Source organism: Pseudonaja textilis, chromosome Z, assembly GCF_049901715.1.
Source record: "Pseudonaja textilis isolate UNSWEBS1 chromosome Z, rPseTex1.2, whole genome shotgun sequence".
Taxonomy (NCBI): Eukaryota; Metazoa; Chordata; class Lepidosauria; order Squamata; family Elapidae; genus Pseudonaja; species Pseudonaja textilis.
This window is the reverse complement of record NC_142008.1, coordinates 76833727-76849989: the sequence shown is the minus strand read 5'-3', so window position 1 is coordinate 76849989 and position 16263 is coordinate 76833727.

Here is a 16263-nt window from a genome sequence, read left to right as displayed (position 1 = left end):
CTGTTATTGGTGCATTTGAGAGAGAGTGGCGGTGATAGTTGAAGTGATTTCTTCTGAAACTTACAGTAAAACACATTCAGGCCATCTGCCAGTTGTGATTCCCTTCAGCATGTGAAGGAGGTTTGTTGTAGCCAGTGATATTTAAAGGTTTTTCTACATTTGTTGGTTCATTTGTTGAGAACTGATTCTCAGCTTTTCAGAGTAGATCCTTTTTGAGGTTCTGATCTCCCTAATTAATACATTCCTGGCCTGATTGTACAGCATTGTATCTCCTTTCCTGTGGGCTTCTTCTTTGATATGATGTAGCTCATGGTGGGATTCAATTTTTTTTTTACTACTGATTCATATATATAATTTTATTGGTTTTTAAAACAAACGTAAACAAACAAAACATAAAAACATCAAATCATCTTCCATATATGTACATACAGTGTGCCGGTTGGTTTACAAATTGTTTTGTGCTTCCATTTCATAGTCTTAAATTATAATTACTTTGTATATAATCTTGTATTTTCAATCAATATATTAAATACATTAATATCATTATTAATCAATCATTTGACTATACTTTTATTCATTCATGTTTTCCAAAATGATCATATTTTTCTTAATTTGTTTTATGACAATTCAGATTATCATCCCAGATCTATCCAAGAATCATTTTGTAGATATAATAAGAAAAGAATACATCTTTATATATTTATTATTTTCTAAAAGTCTACATATTTCATTACTATATTTTATTGTCTAACCATTGATAGAATAGATCCCAAATTTTATAAAATTGTTTATCATCTTGTTCTCTAATTTCAAATGTCAATCTACTCATTTCAGCACATTCCAATATTTTCTTAATGATTTCCTCCTCCTTCTCATTTTTCCAGTTTTTAGCAAATACAATCCTAGCCGCTGTTAATACATTTACAATCAGGTATTTCAAGTCTTTACTATATATTTCAGGTAAAATTCCCAATAAAAATATTTCTGGTTTCAAATCTATATGCTTTTTTGTCATTTTTTCCAACCATGTGTGGATTTTTGTCCAGTATTTTTTAGCATCCACACAAGTCCACCACTTATGGTAATATACTACTGATTCTGTGGGCATGGGTTGGTGGGTGTGGCAGGGGAAGGATACTGTAAAATCTCCAGTCAGAGGTGGTATTTGCCAGTTCTCCAAATGAATCAAAATTTCCACTACCGGTTTTCCAGAACTGGTCAGAACCTGCTGAATACCACCTCTGATGTAGCTGCTTGAGTTTACTTGTGACCCAAGGTTTGTTGTTACTGTACAGTATATAGGTGAAACTCAAAAAATTAGAATATCATGCAAAAATTCATTTATTTCAGTAATGCAATGTAAAAAGTGAACCTAATATAAGAGATAGACTCATTACATGCAAAGCAAAATAGTTCAAGCTGTGATGTGTCATAATTGAGATGATTATGGCTTACAGCTCATGAAAACCCCAAATCCACAATCTCAGAAAATTAGAATATTGTGAAAAGGTTCAATATTCTAGGCTCAAAAAGTCCCACTCTAATTAAGCCATAACACCTGCAAAGGGTTCCTGAGCCTTGAAATGGTCTCTCAGTCTGGTTCAGTAGGAATCACAATCATGGGAAAGACTGCTGGCCTGACAGTTGTGCAGAAAACCATCATTGACACCCTCCATAAGGAGGGAAAGCCTCAAAAGAAGTTGGATGTTCCCAAAGTGCTGTATCAAAGCACATTAATAGAAAGTTATGTGGGAGGGAAAAGTGTGGAAGAAAAAGGTGCACAAGGAGCAGGGATGACCGCAGCCTGGAGAGGATTATCAGGAAAAGGCCATTCAAAAGTGTTGGGAACTTTCACAAGATAACTATAATTTACTTAGTTTATTAGTAAAGTATGAATGAACAAAATTATAGTCAAATGATTGATTAATAGTGATACTAGGGTATTCAATTTTTGATTGATAATATGAGTTATTATGCAATGTAACAGTAATTGAGACTATGAAATGGATGCACAAAAAATTTGTAAACCAACCGACACACTGCTTGTACATTTATGAAAGAAAGCTGGATGTTTTTATTTTTTTTTTTTGTTTTTGTTTGTCTTTAAAAACCAATAAAATTGTTTTTTAAAAAAGTGTTGGAGACTTTCACAAGGAGTGGACTGAGGCTGGAGTCAGTGCATCAAGAGCCACCACACACAGATGGATCCTGGACATGGGCTTCAGATGTCGTATTCCTCTTGTCAAGCCACTCCTGAACAACAAACAATGTCAGAAGCATCTTACCTGGGCTAAAGAAAAACAGAACTGGTCTGTTGCTCAGTGGTCCAAAGTCCTCTTTTCTGATGAGAGCAACTTTTGCATCTCATTTGGAAACCAAGGACCCAGAATCTGGAGGAAGAGTGGAGAGGCACACACTGCAAGATGCTTGAAGTCCAGTGTGAAGTTTCCACAGTCTGTGTTGATTTGGGGAGCCATGTCATCTGCTGGTGTTGGTCTATTGTGCTTCATTAAGTCCAGGGTCAACACGGCCATCTACCAGGACATTTTGGAGCACTTCATGCTTCCTCCCACAGAGAGCTTTAAGGGGATGCTGACTTCATTTTCCAGCAGGAGTTGGCACCTGTCCACAATGCCAAAAGCACCAAAACCTGGTTCAATGACCGTGGGATTACTGTGCTTGATTGGCCAGCAAACTCGCCTGACCTGAACCCCATAGAGAATCTATGGAGCATTGCCAAGAGAAAGATGAGAGACATGAGACTGAACAATGCAGAAGAGCTGAAGGCTGCTACTGAAGCATCCTAGTCTTCCATAACACCTCAGCAGTGCTACAAGCTGATAGCTTCCATGCCACGCCACACTGAGGCAGTAATTGCTGCAAAAGGGGCCCAAACCAAGTACTGAGTCCATATGCATGCTTATACTTTTCAGAGGTCCGATATTGTTCTATGTACAATCCTTGTTTTATTGATTGCATGTAATATTCTAATTGTGGATTTGAGATTGTGGGTTTGGGGTTTTCATGAGCTGTAAGCCATAATCATCACAATTATGACAAATCACAGCTTGAACTATCTTGCTTTGCATGTAATGAGTCTATCTCATGTAATAGTTTCACCTTTTAAGTTGCATTACTGAAATAAATGAACTTTTGCACGATATTCTAAGTTTTTGAGTTTCACCTGTATGCACAGGCTTCTTGTCAGCACACACACACTCACACACACACACACACACACACACACACACACACACCTTTTAATTATTATCAGCTTACTTTGTTTTGTATTGCCAGTGTAGTATCTTTTTCCATATCTTTTTCCATTTTTAAATTCATTTTCTAACCAGTCTCAATCTTGTCAGGTAAAGTGTGTTCCTCTTTTACAACCTAAGCACAATCCATATACAGAGGCAGACTCTCTTAAATTTAATTTCTGGGTCCATTTATCAACAATATCTTTCAATATGTGCAACATTAAAATATTTTGCTTCATTCTATCTTAGTAAATGTTTAAACGTTTTGAAGCTCAGAAATTGTAGCCTTATAGGTCTATTTCTGCATATGATATCTCTCAAATGTTCTTTACAAATGTATTTAAAATGTTCTTTTCTTCATTAAGGTGTAGCCAAAAGCAGAAAATACTACAGCTATAACCAGGACTGTGTTAGAGCCCTATTTAATTCATTCATTACATTTCCCAATGAAGAATAGACAAAATCAGGACTATTTGCATGGCTTGAAAATAAATTTCATGAACTATTTCTAAACTATTGTCAATTAAGTCAATTAACCATATCAACTATCTCTATTCACATTTAGGCCATTAAACTATCTTCAAGTTTAGTTTGGTGAGAATCTAAGTGGCAATGTTGGAAAGTCTTGGAGTTAAATAATAAGATAGAACATCTTTTGACAACTTTCATGAGTAGATCTGGATTTCTTGCTTTCCACCCTGATTCTTCTTTGTCTGTGTGGGTGGCTTTGTGTGTGTGTATGTGTGTGTGATTTGTACCATATGTAGAGGTTGGATAACCATCACATAAATTGAGCTATTTCACCAGCAATGAAGCAAATTGCATATCTTTGAATAAAACATTTACTTTCTTCTGTATTTATGGATGTCCCTATGCTGTGACCAATATGACATCATTGTTTCCAAAATAATCAACAGATGCTAAATCAAAAGAAGGCAGATGGAAAAGATGGAGTAAAACTGCAAATATACATATATACATACATTCTAATTCTGGCACTGAAATAGGTAACAAAATAAGTATTACACATTGTGATATATTACACAAGCGTAGATTAGAGAAGGCCTTGCTTTTTCTGAACCTGAAATGGGGCTGAATCATATTTATTGGCAACCTTCTCATACATGTTTCCCATGTTGCACTGGCAACCTAACAGGACTTGTGGAATCACATGAATAAGAAGACATAAGTTGACCTATAAACTGTATGAACATTATCACTCAGATGAAACTGAGGTAGTTATTGTTTATTATTGTTCACTATCTATTATAGGAGGTAGTTAGACTTATTGTTTAAGCTTGGATTCATTTTCCTGAATGAAAAGAAGTTCTCTTGACAATGCTGGGCTGATTCCCATTTTTTTTTTAGTGTTAATGTGAGAATTTCATATATGAAATTGGAACTGGAAGTGAAAGTTCATATTTCTATATTTTCCTGACTTTCTTGGAAGAAAAGTGTGATCCAAATGTAATACTGAATAAAATTAAAATCCCAAGCTTCAGAAAATCACTATGGTTGTTACCACATGGCAAGTGTTTATGTAGGAAGATGACATAAGAATGTATAGATACATTTCCAGATTTAGCAATTAAATCTTTCATTGTTGATGTTTCAAAAATTCAGGAAACTATTTGGAATTTTCAAATTAGGAAGCATCTATTGTTCCATCATATGTATGTATGTATTTATGTATGCATCTATGTATGTAATAGGAAATCCTTCTTAGACTGCTGGATATATCTTTTAGTTTATCTATTTATGGAGGAGAAAGAGGAGGAAAAAGAGGAAGAGAATATTGTTGATTATGTCAATTAACCATATCAAATATATAAAAATAATATAAAATGCAAATAGATACAAAGAAAACAAAACTTTATAATAAAGACTCACCCTTAGTGTTAACCCTAATCTGTTCTAGGCATTATGTCCTTTTTGAGGTAATCTTTGAAATGAAGAGGAAAGTCTATATATAAGTTCATTCTCTGCAATATGTAAAACTATTTCTGGATCCAGTTGGTCCAGCCACAGGTAGCTCCAATTTTATTCTGAGAAAAGATAGATGGTTCTCTCTGCTTGTGTGTGGATTATTGTGGGCTTAATGTGATCTGTGTGGAAAATGTGTATTTCCTGCCATTCGTGAAGAATATGTTAGCCCACTTAGCCAAAGGAAAGATTTTTATGAAATTGCACCTATGCAAAGCATATTAACCATGTCAGGATTAAAGAGAGGGATAAGCAGAAAATGGCCTTTAACTGCCCCCTGGGGTGCTTCCAATTCAGAGTGCTTCCCTTTGGATTCCAAAGGGACCCTCCTGTGTTCATGCAACTAATAAGTGAAGTCCTGCATGAACACCTATACAAAAGGGTGCTGGTGTGTTTAGATGAAATTCTAATTTACACTGAAACAAGGGATGAACATGTTAAGCTCATGCAAGCAGTGCTAAACTTCAACTTCAAATCTTCCTAGGGTTTGCAAACTCTTACCAGCAATTTATTCCCTTTTGTGCAAATCACCTTACCCATCATGAACCTACTAAAGACAAAAGGGGAATGAAAGACCAAACTTAATCAACCTTGAAGTGGACTACAGAATGCCTGGCAGCATTCAAGAAACTTAGGTGGTGGTTCACAGCAGATCCTGTGCTAAGACACCCAAACCCAGATACCCCTTTTGTGATTCAAGCAGACATTAGTGACATGACTGTAGGAACCATGTTGCTAGAAGAGAACCCCAGGGAATCCTTCAACCCTGTGCCTACACCTCCCAAAAAACTAACTGACATAGAACAAAATTGGTCAATGTGGAAGAAGAAAGCTTATGCAGTTCAATAAGCATTGCTAACTTGGTGGCAATTCCTAGAAGAGTCTAAACCATTTGAAGTGCAGACATATCACAATAACTTGGAGGCTTTAGAAACCCCATGGAAGTTATCCCCTAAGAAAGCCTATTGGGCTCAGTATTTCAATCAATTTAATTTTAACTAGCACTACATCCCAGTAGGAAAGACTTTCTAATGGATATCATGTCCAGTTTACCAATAATTGTCAAGCCTGAAATTGTCTGATCAGTCATTCCTTCAAACAAATTGGTGGCAGCAGAACTCACATGGGGTCAGGGGAAGGCTAAAACAGACATTCCCTGTGAGGTGCTAGACAGACTGGAAACTACCTTAAAGGATGATGAATGGATAACAGCCCACAAAGAACAGTGTACCCTCAGGGATGACTGTCTTTGGTGAGGGCAAAATATATATCTCCATCTCCCTGTGGGCTGTGTTTTACAGACTTGCCATGACTCAAAAGCTGTGGGGCATTTTGGTTTTGTAAAAACCCTACATTTAGTCAAATTTTGGTGGTCATCCTTCAAAAAGGTTATTGAGATTTATTTACCCAGTTGCCCAGTGTGTGCCTTGTCAAAAAAAATGGCCAGAGAAACCTACGGGACTATTGCAACCAGTAACGAACTCCCATGCACTTTGGAAAGAAATCTCCACAGACCTTATAGTAGAATTACCTGAATAAAGGGAACACCGTGATCTGGGTGGTTATGGATTTATTCTCAAACAAGTACATTTATTCCATATTCAAAGATCCTATCAGCCTGCACCCCACTGAAACTATTTGTATAACATGTGTATAAACTTTATGGTGTCTCGGATCACATCATCTTATATCAGGGAGTACAATTCATTCATGATTTTGGCACCAATTTTTGAAACTGATGGGAACCACCCACAGCTTAAGCTCCTTCCACCAACCAAGCATGAAGGGTGTGTGGTGTGAGAGAGAGCCAATTCAGTACTGGAATGTCTCATATTTGACTTTCTACAGAATCTATTTAATTTCATTTAGTCAAAGAAAATGAAAGAAGTGCATGTTTTGATACTTTCCTAATATAGCATATATAATCATTTTAAAGCTATCAAACCATGCTACCAATATATATCATTGACAATTACGAAGTTCTATTTTATATCTCAGCTTATAGTATTATGAGATCAGTCTGAAAACTGCCAAGCTAATGAATGTATGGCATGCTTTCTTTTCTTATCCAATTACACGCCATTTTTATTGTTAGAAATAGTCAGAAAGAAAATTGAAGGGGAAGAATTTATTTGGCAGATACTTCAGATATATTCATTTTTAATAATAAATATTAAAAATATTTTATTCATAAATATTCATAAATCACAATTAAGAATTATGGTTGAATATGATATAGTGGACCTTACATTTAATTCTTTAGAAAGAAAGAAAAAAGAGGAGAAAGCAAGTCAAAGTTAGTAGCCAGACAGTATTAAAGAAATTGGAGCACCTTATTGTCAATAAGGACAGAGTGGCAAAGTAATATATAGCAGGGGTCGCCAACCTTTTGGACCTCAGGGAGCACCAAATTCATAATTTTAAATCCAGGGGACCACTAATATGAATTCAAATTTTTTAACAAGCAGTTCTGTAGGCATGGCCTAAGTTGTGGGTGGGGCTTGGTGGTCATGTGACTGGCTGGGCATGGCTTGTATATAAATATTATAAGTATTTGTGTAAATATTGAATTTTTTATTTAAAAAGAGAAACTTTTACCCAAAATCAGGCAAAGCAGGCAGGCAGATTGAGTTGCTCACAGGATCACAGATTCATTCAGAAAGCTATCTTTCTGCCATTGACTACCTGTACTGAATAATAGAACCTTCAGTCCTAAGGGAGGTTTAAAAGCAGAGCCGAAGATCTAAAGATTAGCTAGAAAGCAAGAAATCCAACGATTTCCTGCTTTCTAGCTAATCTAAATCTCCCAGCACAGCAGAACAGCTGATGGTCCGGGGGGGAAGGAAAAATAGCAATTTAGCAGGCAAGTTTACAAGGTAAGGAGTGAGTGGGCGTGGAGGACTCCCAGGGGCCATATGGGCAGCGCAGCCTTGTGTTCCTGCACAGCCTGGATTAATTACTTTGGGGAATGCTCGGGGGTGACATTTCTCTGCGACCCACCAACATTTTCTCATGGACCACCAGTGGGACACTGGTTGGCGACCACTGATATATAGAATATCTCTAGTATAGGAGCAATGGGAAACAAAGATAGAAAAAAGGAAGAGTTTGGGAAACTAGCAAAAGGGGTAGAACTGATAGATAGGAAATGAATTTTAGGGAAATAGTTATCATCTTGGCTTTCTATGAAAAGGGTATTTTGTTGAGTTAAGCTACAAAACTACAGGCTCAAAGAAATATGTTTTCATCCATGGCATAACAAATTTGTGTGGTGTGATTGTAGCAATTGTTACTCACACTCATAACAATGATTTTATCATTTTCACGATTTCTTCCATATCAATTAGTTTGCATTTTTTGTTTGTTTGTGTGTAAAATGCAAATGAACATGTGTCTCAAAATGTAGAATATTTCATAGTGTATATTGTATTTTTGTAGCATTTCTCTAAAATCTTAGGAACAGGAGAATTTTTATGTCTTATTTATTTATTTATTCATTCATTTATTCATTTATTTATTTGAATAAATAAGACATGAAAATTCTCCTGTTCCTAAGATTTTAGAGAAATACTACAAAAATACAATATACACCTTGTTATTTTTAAAGTCCTTTATAAGTACTCAGATCTTCCAAGTAATTCATCACAATGTCCTGCCAAGCTCCATGAAATAATATTTTCTACAATTTGATTTGAAGAGGAACAACATTAAATTGGAAATTAAAAAATCTAAACAGATGGTTAACATCAATCAGATGGCAAGTGATAATTGGCATGAATTTTGACTTCTAAAACAGGTACCTTAAAAAAATGCTTATTCTTAATAGAAGTACATCTTGGCATAGCATCCTTAGAATACAGTCAAGAGAAGGCTGATGTAATAATAATTTTCAGAAAAGAAAATTGAAACTTTCTAATATGGCATCCATGAAATTTTCAGATTATATATTTTAACCTTAGATTTTAGCCTTCATCCTGCACTTGTTAACTCTGCACTGTGCTTTTATCTACTGGGTGACTCACAATGAATCCTGTGAAAATGTCTAGCTAACCCTTTTGCAAATTTACTCATTTTGGACCAGTATCCCATATTTTACAGACATGATAATTGATGATTTGCTAACTTAGAACTTTGATTCTAACATAAACTCAGAAAATCATTGGGAAGAGAGTGGGAAAAAAAGCATTAATCTTCTCTCTTCTAATAAATGCTAGAACACTTGAAATTAATTGGCAGTAGCTTTAAAACAATTGCAGTGCTTTTTAACACTATGGAAAGCATTTCAGAAAGCCATATCAGCACCAGAATCTTCCACGCTGCCACATTCTTGAGCTTGGGAATTTGGGAGGGAGGATTTTATGGAACATATGTAAGAATAACATTCTTCCTTAAAGTCAAGGTCATGTCATTTCTGCACCTAGATGCGGAGTAGTTGAAAGGATGTCTCAAGTTGGAACAGATGGTGATTGGAGAAAGGATGTCTCAAGTTGGAACAGATGGAATGATGGATGCAGATTTTGTAATTTTTAATTATTGGAGGAAAACCCGGAACATTCAGATTCGGGTTTTCCTAGATGTGCCAGTGTGGCAGTTCTAAAATGGAACTTTGAGAAAATGCCTGTCTCGGAGTTTTGCTGTTGGAGTTTGTTTTTCTGGAATGTTGACAATATTTATACGTCCATCCTGAAAGATTATTCTGGTTGGTTACACAATTCAAATAGGAATGTAAAAATCAAAAATAATAAAAATTAAAAATGGCAGTTGAACATAAACCTATCAACAACAAATTTACACATTTAACAGTCAACTACATTTCTATTCTCATCCCTAGAAAAATATCTATACCAGGAGAGATTTATAGAAGACTAGCAGGGTTGGAAGCAATTCAATCTCAGATGGGACACAATTTCAAAGGGCAGGCACTACAACAGAGAAGGCACACTACCCCACCAGGTGACACTCTTTGGTGGCCTTTAGAAATGCTCATCTTGTCATATCTGATGGAGTAGATAAAAACAATAGGAATGAGACAACCCCTCAAATTTCCAGGCCAAATACATTGATCACATACTCATTTTATTTCATGTAAATAGCAGGGTCTAGGGATATATGTTTGTATGTGTGTTAGGATTAAACAATTCCAGATATTCCACAAAATTATCCATAAAAAAATCAAAATGGAGAATTGCTTACTTTTGTAAAATTGTTATATAAGCATAACTAACTCCAATTTGTTAACCAGCCAGCAGGTTATTATTTTAACAAACAGAGGCAAGACTGATTGGAGCCTTGAGTATACAAATATAAAATGAAGGGATTAACAGATGTAACCTAGAGGTTCAGTGCAGGACACCGTGTGGGTTAAATGCTGAATGTTATAGACTTTTCAGTAAACAATATTTTTAAATTACTGTACTAATTTTGTTATAAACAGAATATTACTGTATGTTAGCTAAAACAGATTTTCAATTTTATATAAAATGCCCATCATTATTTAATTCTCATAATGAATGAGTGGGATTTATGGTTGTACCTAGAAACTGCTAAAACAGATTTTCAATTTTATATTAAATGCCCAACATTATTTAATTCTCATAATGAATGAGTGGGATTTATGGTTGTACCTATCATTTGCTTAATTATATGAAGGATTTGAAATCCCAAACTTCAATTTTCTTTTAGCATTTCTGGGCTAACAAATTTTGTATCTGTAGTCTTATGAAAAGCAAAGCTGAATTAAACAATTTTAAATCATGCACACCATTCCAAACACATTTCAGTTTTTTCAGTACTGCTTTGTTATTTCATTTCATTCTTTCTCTAATCCCTCTGCTTAGTTTTGTTTTTATTGTTGTTTTTCATGCCTCACAGCATAATTCATAATGGCAGTTATATTTTAATTTATATGGTGGCTAAAAATCTGATGCCAAATTCAGAACTTGCACTAGTTTCCAATCACTCAATATATTGTTAAATACATGGGTTATCTTGTCAGATGGCTCCCAGGGAGGAATAAAGACAGTTGCAGTCCTATTCTTGCCTTCCTTGCTGCAAAATTTATTGATACCTCTGCTTTTCACCTCAAATCCTAATGACCGGCATTGTTAAACAATATGCTTAATTTTGTATTTATCAAAGACATATTCTTGCATTTTGTATGTGTTCATAACAAGTAAATAGCTCTCTCTGACTTTTGAGAGATGTTAGCCATATAAATTAAACTATATTTGCATATAATCATGCATTATTACTATTGTAAGCCATCTAGAGTGGCTTATGGCAAGATAGGCGCCAAATAAACTTAATATATGATGATGATGATGATGATGATGATGATGATGACAATGATGATATTAGGTTTTTAAAAATATAAAGTTTGGTGAAGCACTGAGCTGCTGGCTGCAAAAGCTGAACAGGAACCAGTAGAAATGGTTATAAGTTAGGATCTTCATGAATAGATCATATGTATATACAGTATCTTATGTTTCAAAGAAGACAAATTTCAGTAAAAATAACAGAGTTGGAAGGGACCTTTGTAATAATCCAGTCCAACTCTCTACTGTCTCAGGAGACCTATGCTATTTCTGATAAATGGCTGTCGAGTCTCTTTCTAAAAGCCTTTAGTGATAGGGCACCCACAACTTTCAAAAACAATTTGCTCCACTTGCAATGTTTTCAATGTTAGTTTCTCCTTAGTTCTAGGTTGTTTTTCTTGAAACTAGAAATGGCAATTCAAACCATTCTTTTATGCAGATATACTTAGAATTGTCTGTCTCCCATCTACCTATTTACCTGCCTGCCTGCGTATTTCCTAGTGATTGTCCACATTTCTACTTTGGAAGATGCTAGCTTTAAAATTTTAGTTTTTAGGAGTTTTTAAAACATCCTCTATATCATAGTTAGGATTCATTTGATTTAATTTTGGTTAATTACTGCATTATTTCCAAACTGAAGCCAAAAGTGACAGAAAAAAATTGCCTCAACTAGAATAAACTAAACTAGAACATAAAGAGACATGACTCCTAAGCAGAAAAAAAGAGTGACAACTGTCAAAAAGGAATTCCTCTTTTGATCACTATTATTTTAATTATGGGATCTTCACTCTTGTAGAAAATAAAATTTTCAACATTTGGATTTGGAGTTTATTATCCTTATATCTGGATGAGATTGCATTGCCTCAGACAGGCAAATGGATAGTTTGGGGTTCACCTAGACATGCAGCTTTTTCTCAGATTTGCAATTGACAGTAAGCTGGTAGGAATATCCAATACCCCAGAAGCTAGGCTCAAGATCCAAATGGATCTTGACAGATTTGAACCCTGGTCCCTATTTAACAAAATGAAATTCAATGGAGAAAAACATAAGGTTCTACACCCAATGAAGAAAAACCAAATATACATGCACAGATTAGGTGAAACTTGGCTCAATAGCAGTAACTGTGAGAAGGATCTTGGAATCCTAGTTGAAAAATCACTTAAACATGAGCCAACAATGTGCAGCCGCCACTGAAAAAATCAATACAGTTGTAAATTGCATTAACAGAGGAATAAATCAAGATCATGTGAAGTATTAGTACCACTTTATAAACTCTTAGTAGGACTTGGAATACTGCATCAGTTTTTGTCACCACAATATAAGAAAGATGTTGAGACTCTGGAAAGAGTTCTGAGAAGAGTTACAAAGATGATTAGGGGGCTGGATCCTAAACATATGGTTGTAGGAATTGGGTATGCCTAGATTAGTGAAAAGAAGGACTAGGAGTGACATGATAGCAGTGTTTCTATATTTGAGGGCTGCCACAAAAAGAGGGGATCAACCTATTTTCCAAATTACCACAAGGCAAGAACTAATGGGTAGAAACTAAACAAGGAGAGAGGCAACCTAGAATTTCCTAACAGTGAGAACAATTAACTAGTGGAATGGCTTGCCTTCAAAAGTTGTGGGTACTCCAGTACTGGAGGCTTTTAAGAAGAGATTGAACAGCCACTTGTCTGGAATAGTACTGTAGGGTGTCCTGCTAGAGGGAGTTGGACTAGAAGACCTCCAAGATCCATTCCAAATCTATTATTCTGTCAACCTAATACCCGGGTTCCCTTTATAGCCAAACGAGGGAAATTCTATTATGGTGCAGCATGCTTTAGATCTACAGATATGGTACAGAAATCTAGCCAAATTTGCTTTTTGAGTCTCTGATGATATTGGTATAGTAAAGCCATAATAGAAGCTTCAAGGGACATTCACATCATTAACAGATTAACATAGGCAGGGTGACTGGCAGAGAGATGTCAGCAGCTCCCATTTCTACACACCCCACCACTACTGCCACCCCTGCTCTCTTATGCTTGGAGCTAGGTACGGCAACAGCAGTGGCGGCCGGAAGTATAAAAATGGGAATACTTCATCTGCCACCACCACTCTGCACTCTTTGACAAATTAGAGATCGGCAAAATGCAGTGATCATAGTATACTTGGATTTTTATTTGGAAAGAATGCAGTGATCAATGGAAATAATGCCCTTGTTCACTTTGAATAGCTGTAATCAAAACTACAGGCCACTTTTTCTGATTGGAACTGGTTTATAACAGATCTCATATACATCTACCTTCTGTGATTCCTGTTGCTGATTCTAAAGGATTTCTATGATCTATAACGTATAAAAAAACAGCTTATTGAACTAAAATTTACCTCACTGAAAGCATTTTCAATTTCATAACAATGAGAACAATTAACAAGTGGAATGGATTGCCTCCAGAAGTTGTGGGTATCCATTACTGGAGGTTTTTAAGAAGAGATTGTATAGCTGTTTTCATCACACCCCTTCCTTTTACATTGTTTGGGGAAAGGGACACACTGTACCTTGTCAACAAGATATGAGATAAAATTTATGTCCTTTCTGATCGTAGGACTTCTAACATTTTTTACCAGTGTCCGCTTCTTGGTTCATTAGGATTAATTGCCCACTGTCAGATGCACAAATGTAGTTGCAGGACAACCGAATACTTCTGCAGTAAAGATAAATGATCAAAGACTAACATATCAGAACACTGCCTGACAGGATATGGCTGAATGCAAACAACTGAAACAAACTTGAATAACTTGGTGCATTTCCTATTTAGATAAAGACAATGTTATGCAATTCAACCACAGAGAACTTTAATACTGTTTAATTTCCTAAATTGGAGGTTTTCAAGAAGATATTGGACATCCTTTTGTATGGAACAGTGTAGCATATCCTGTTTGATCAGGGGATTGTATTTGAAGCCTCCAAGGTCTCTTCCAACTTACTCTAAGTTCAGGTTTCAAATATTTTAACATTATATCAAACTCTGTCTCTCTATATAAAACATTCCTCCCTTTCCTTAATAAAAATGTTACACATTTGACAACAACCTGCTATTCACTTTGCAATGATAAGGATTTTCAAATGCACACACTGAATTATACCGTAGAGTTCAGTGATGGGATTCAAAAAAATTTACTATTAGTTCTATGGGCATAGCTTGGTGGGCATGGCTTGGCGGGCATGGCTTGGTGGGCATGGCAGGGGAAGGATACTGTAAAATCTTCAATTCCCATCCCACTCCAGGAGAAGGATACTGCAAAATCTCAATTCTCACCCAACTCCAGGGGAAGGATATTGTAAAATCCCATTCCCTCCCCATCCTACTAACCTGCTTTCCAGCTCTGTTGTCCTCTCCAGGGCAACAAAAGAAGACCCAACCAATCAGCTGGGACTTGAGAGGCAGAGAATGGATGGGGATGGGGCCAGTCAGAGGTGGTATTTGCTGGTTTTCTGAACTACTCAAAATTTGTACTACCTGTTAGTGATTGGGGACAAACCCCCAAACAGAATGTGCAGCAGCAGTTAAGCCAGGCAGCCAAATGAGAGAGGAAGGGCCCTAGAGTTTACACACACTGATGACAAACACTGTTTTTGTAGTTTAAATAGTTGTTTAATCCAATTAGAGTTTAAACATTGTCAATCAGTCCATATGTCATTCACAAATATATCCATTCAGTAACTTAGTCCATTTACTAGTCAGTTCTATATCCTTATCTGCTTGTAAAGATATCTTCTCCTCTGATACCTTTCCTTTTGAAGACAACGCTGAGTATTCACAGGATATCAGCACATCAATGAAATAGTCCTTTCGTTCAGGTATTCAAACAGTTGTAGCAAACAGTAGCAAACAAACAGTAGCAAGCAGATAAAACAAGCAGAGAGAGGTTACGTTTCTCTTACTGCCTTTTATTGCCGTTTGTAACCGCACCCTTAATTAGTTAATTACAAGCAGTTTGGTGCTTAAAGCTACAAGTTACAAACACCCAAACCTTGGTTTTATATATTTATTCACCCAAACTTAGTTGGTGTATCTATGTTATACCCAACATTCTCCCCTTTTGGGTGATATAAATATACAATACTCTTACAATCTAAAACCATACTTTACACAACTCTCTTGGTGCTTAATGGCACCTTGGGCTTTAGTAAAGTTATCAGCTATATTGTCCTCCGACATGCAGTACTCCAGCTGTATCATTTTACTCTTTACAGATTGTCTAATGTTTAAGTACCTTAAATCTGTATGCTTGCTCCTAGTTTTTACTGCAATATTTGTGGCCATTTGAATTGCTGCCTGATTATCTTCATGTACAATTATAGGATAATTTACAGTTAATCCCATGTCATTCATCATCTGCTTATACATGATTAATTCAGTACATAATAACGACAAACAGGAGAATTCTGCTTCCATAGTAGACAAACTTATATGCTGTTGTCTTATTGACTTCCAACCTATTAATGTCTTACCCAGCATTATGGCTGTTCCTGAAGTCGACTTTCTTGTGTCTCTTTCTGATGCAAAACTAGCATCTGCATAAGCACTCAGTATTAGATCACCTTTTGGTTCTAGATACAGTGCATGGTGTAATGTTCCTTTAAGATACCTTAAAATTCTCTTTAATGCTTTCCAATGACATTGAAGTGGATCATTATTATGTCGTGCCAGTTGATTAACAC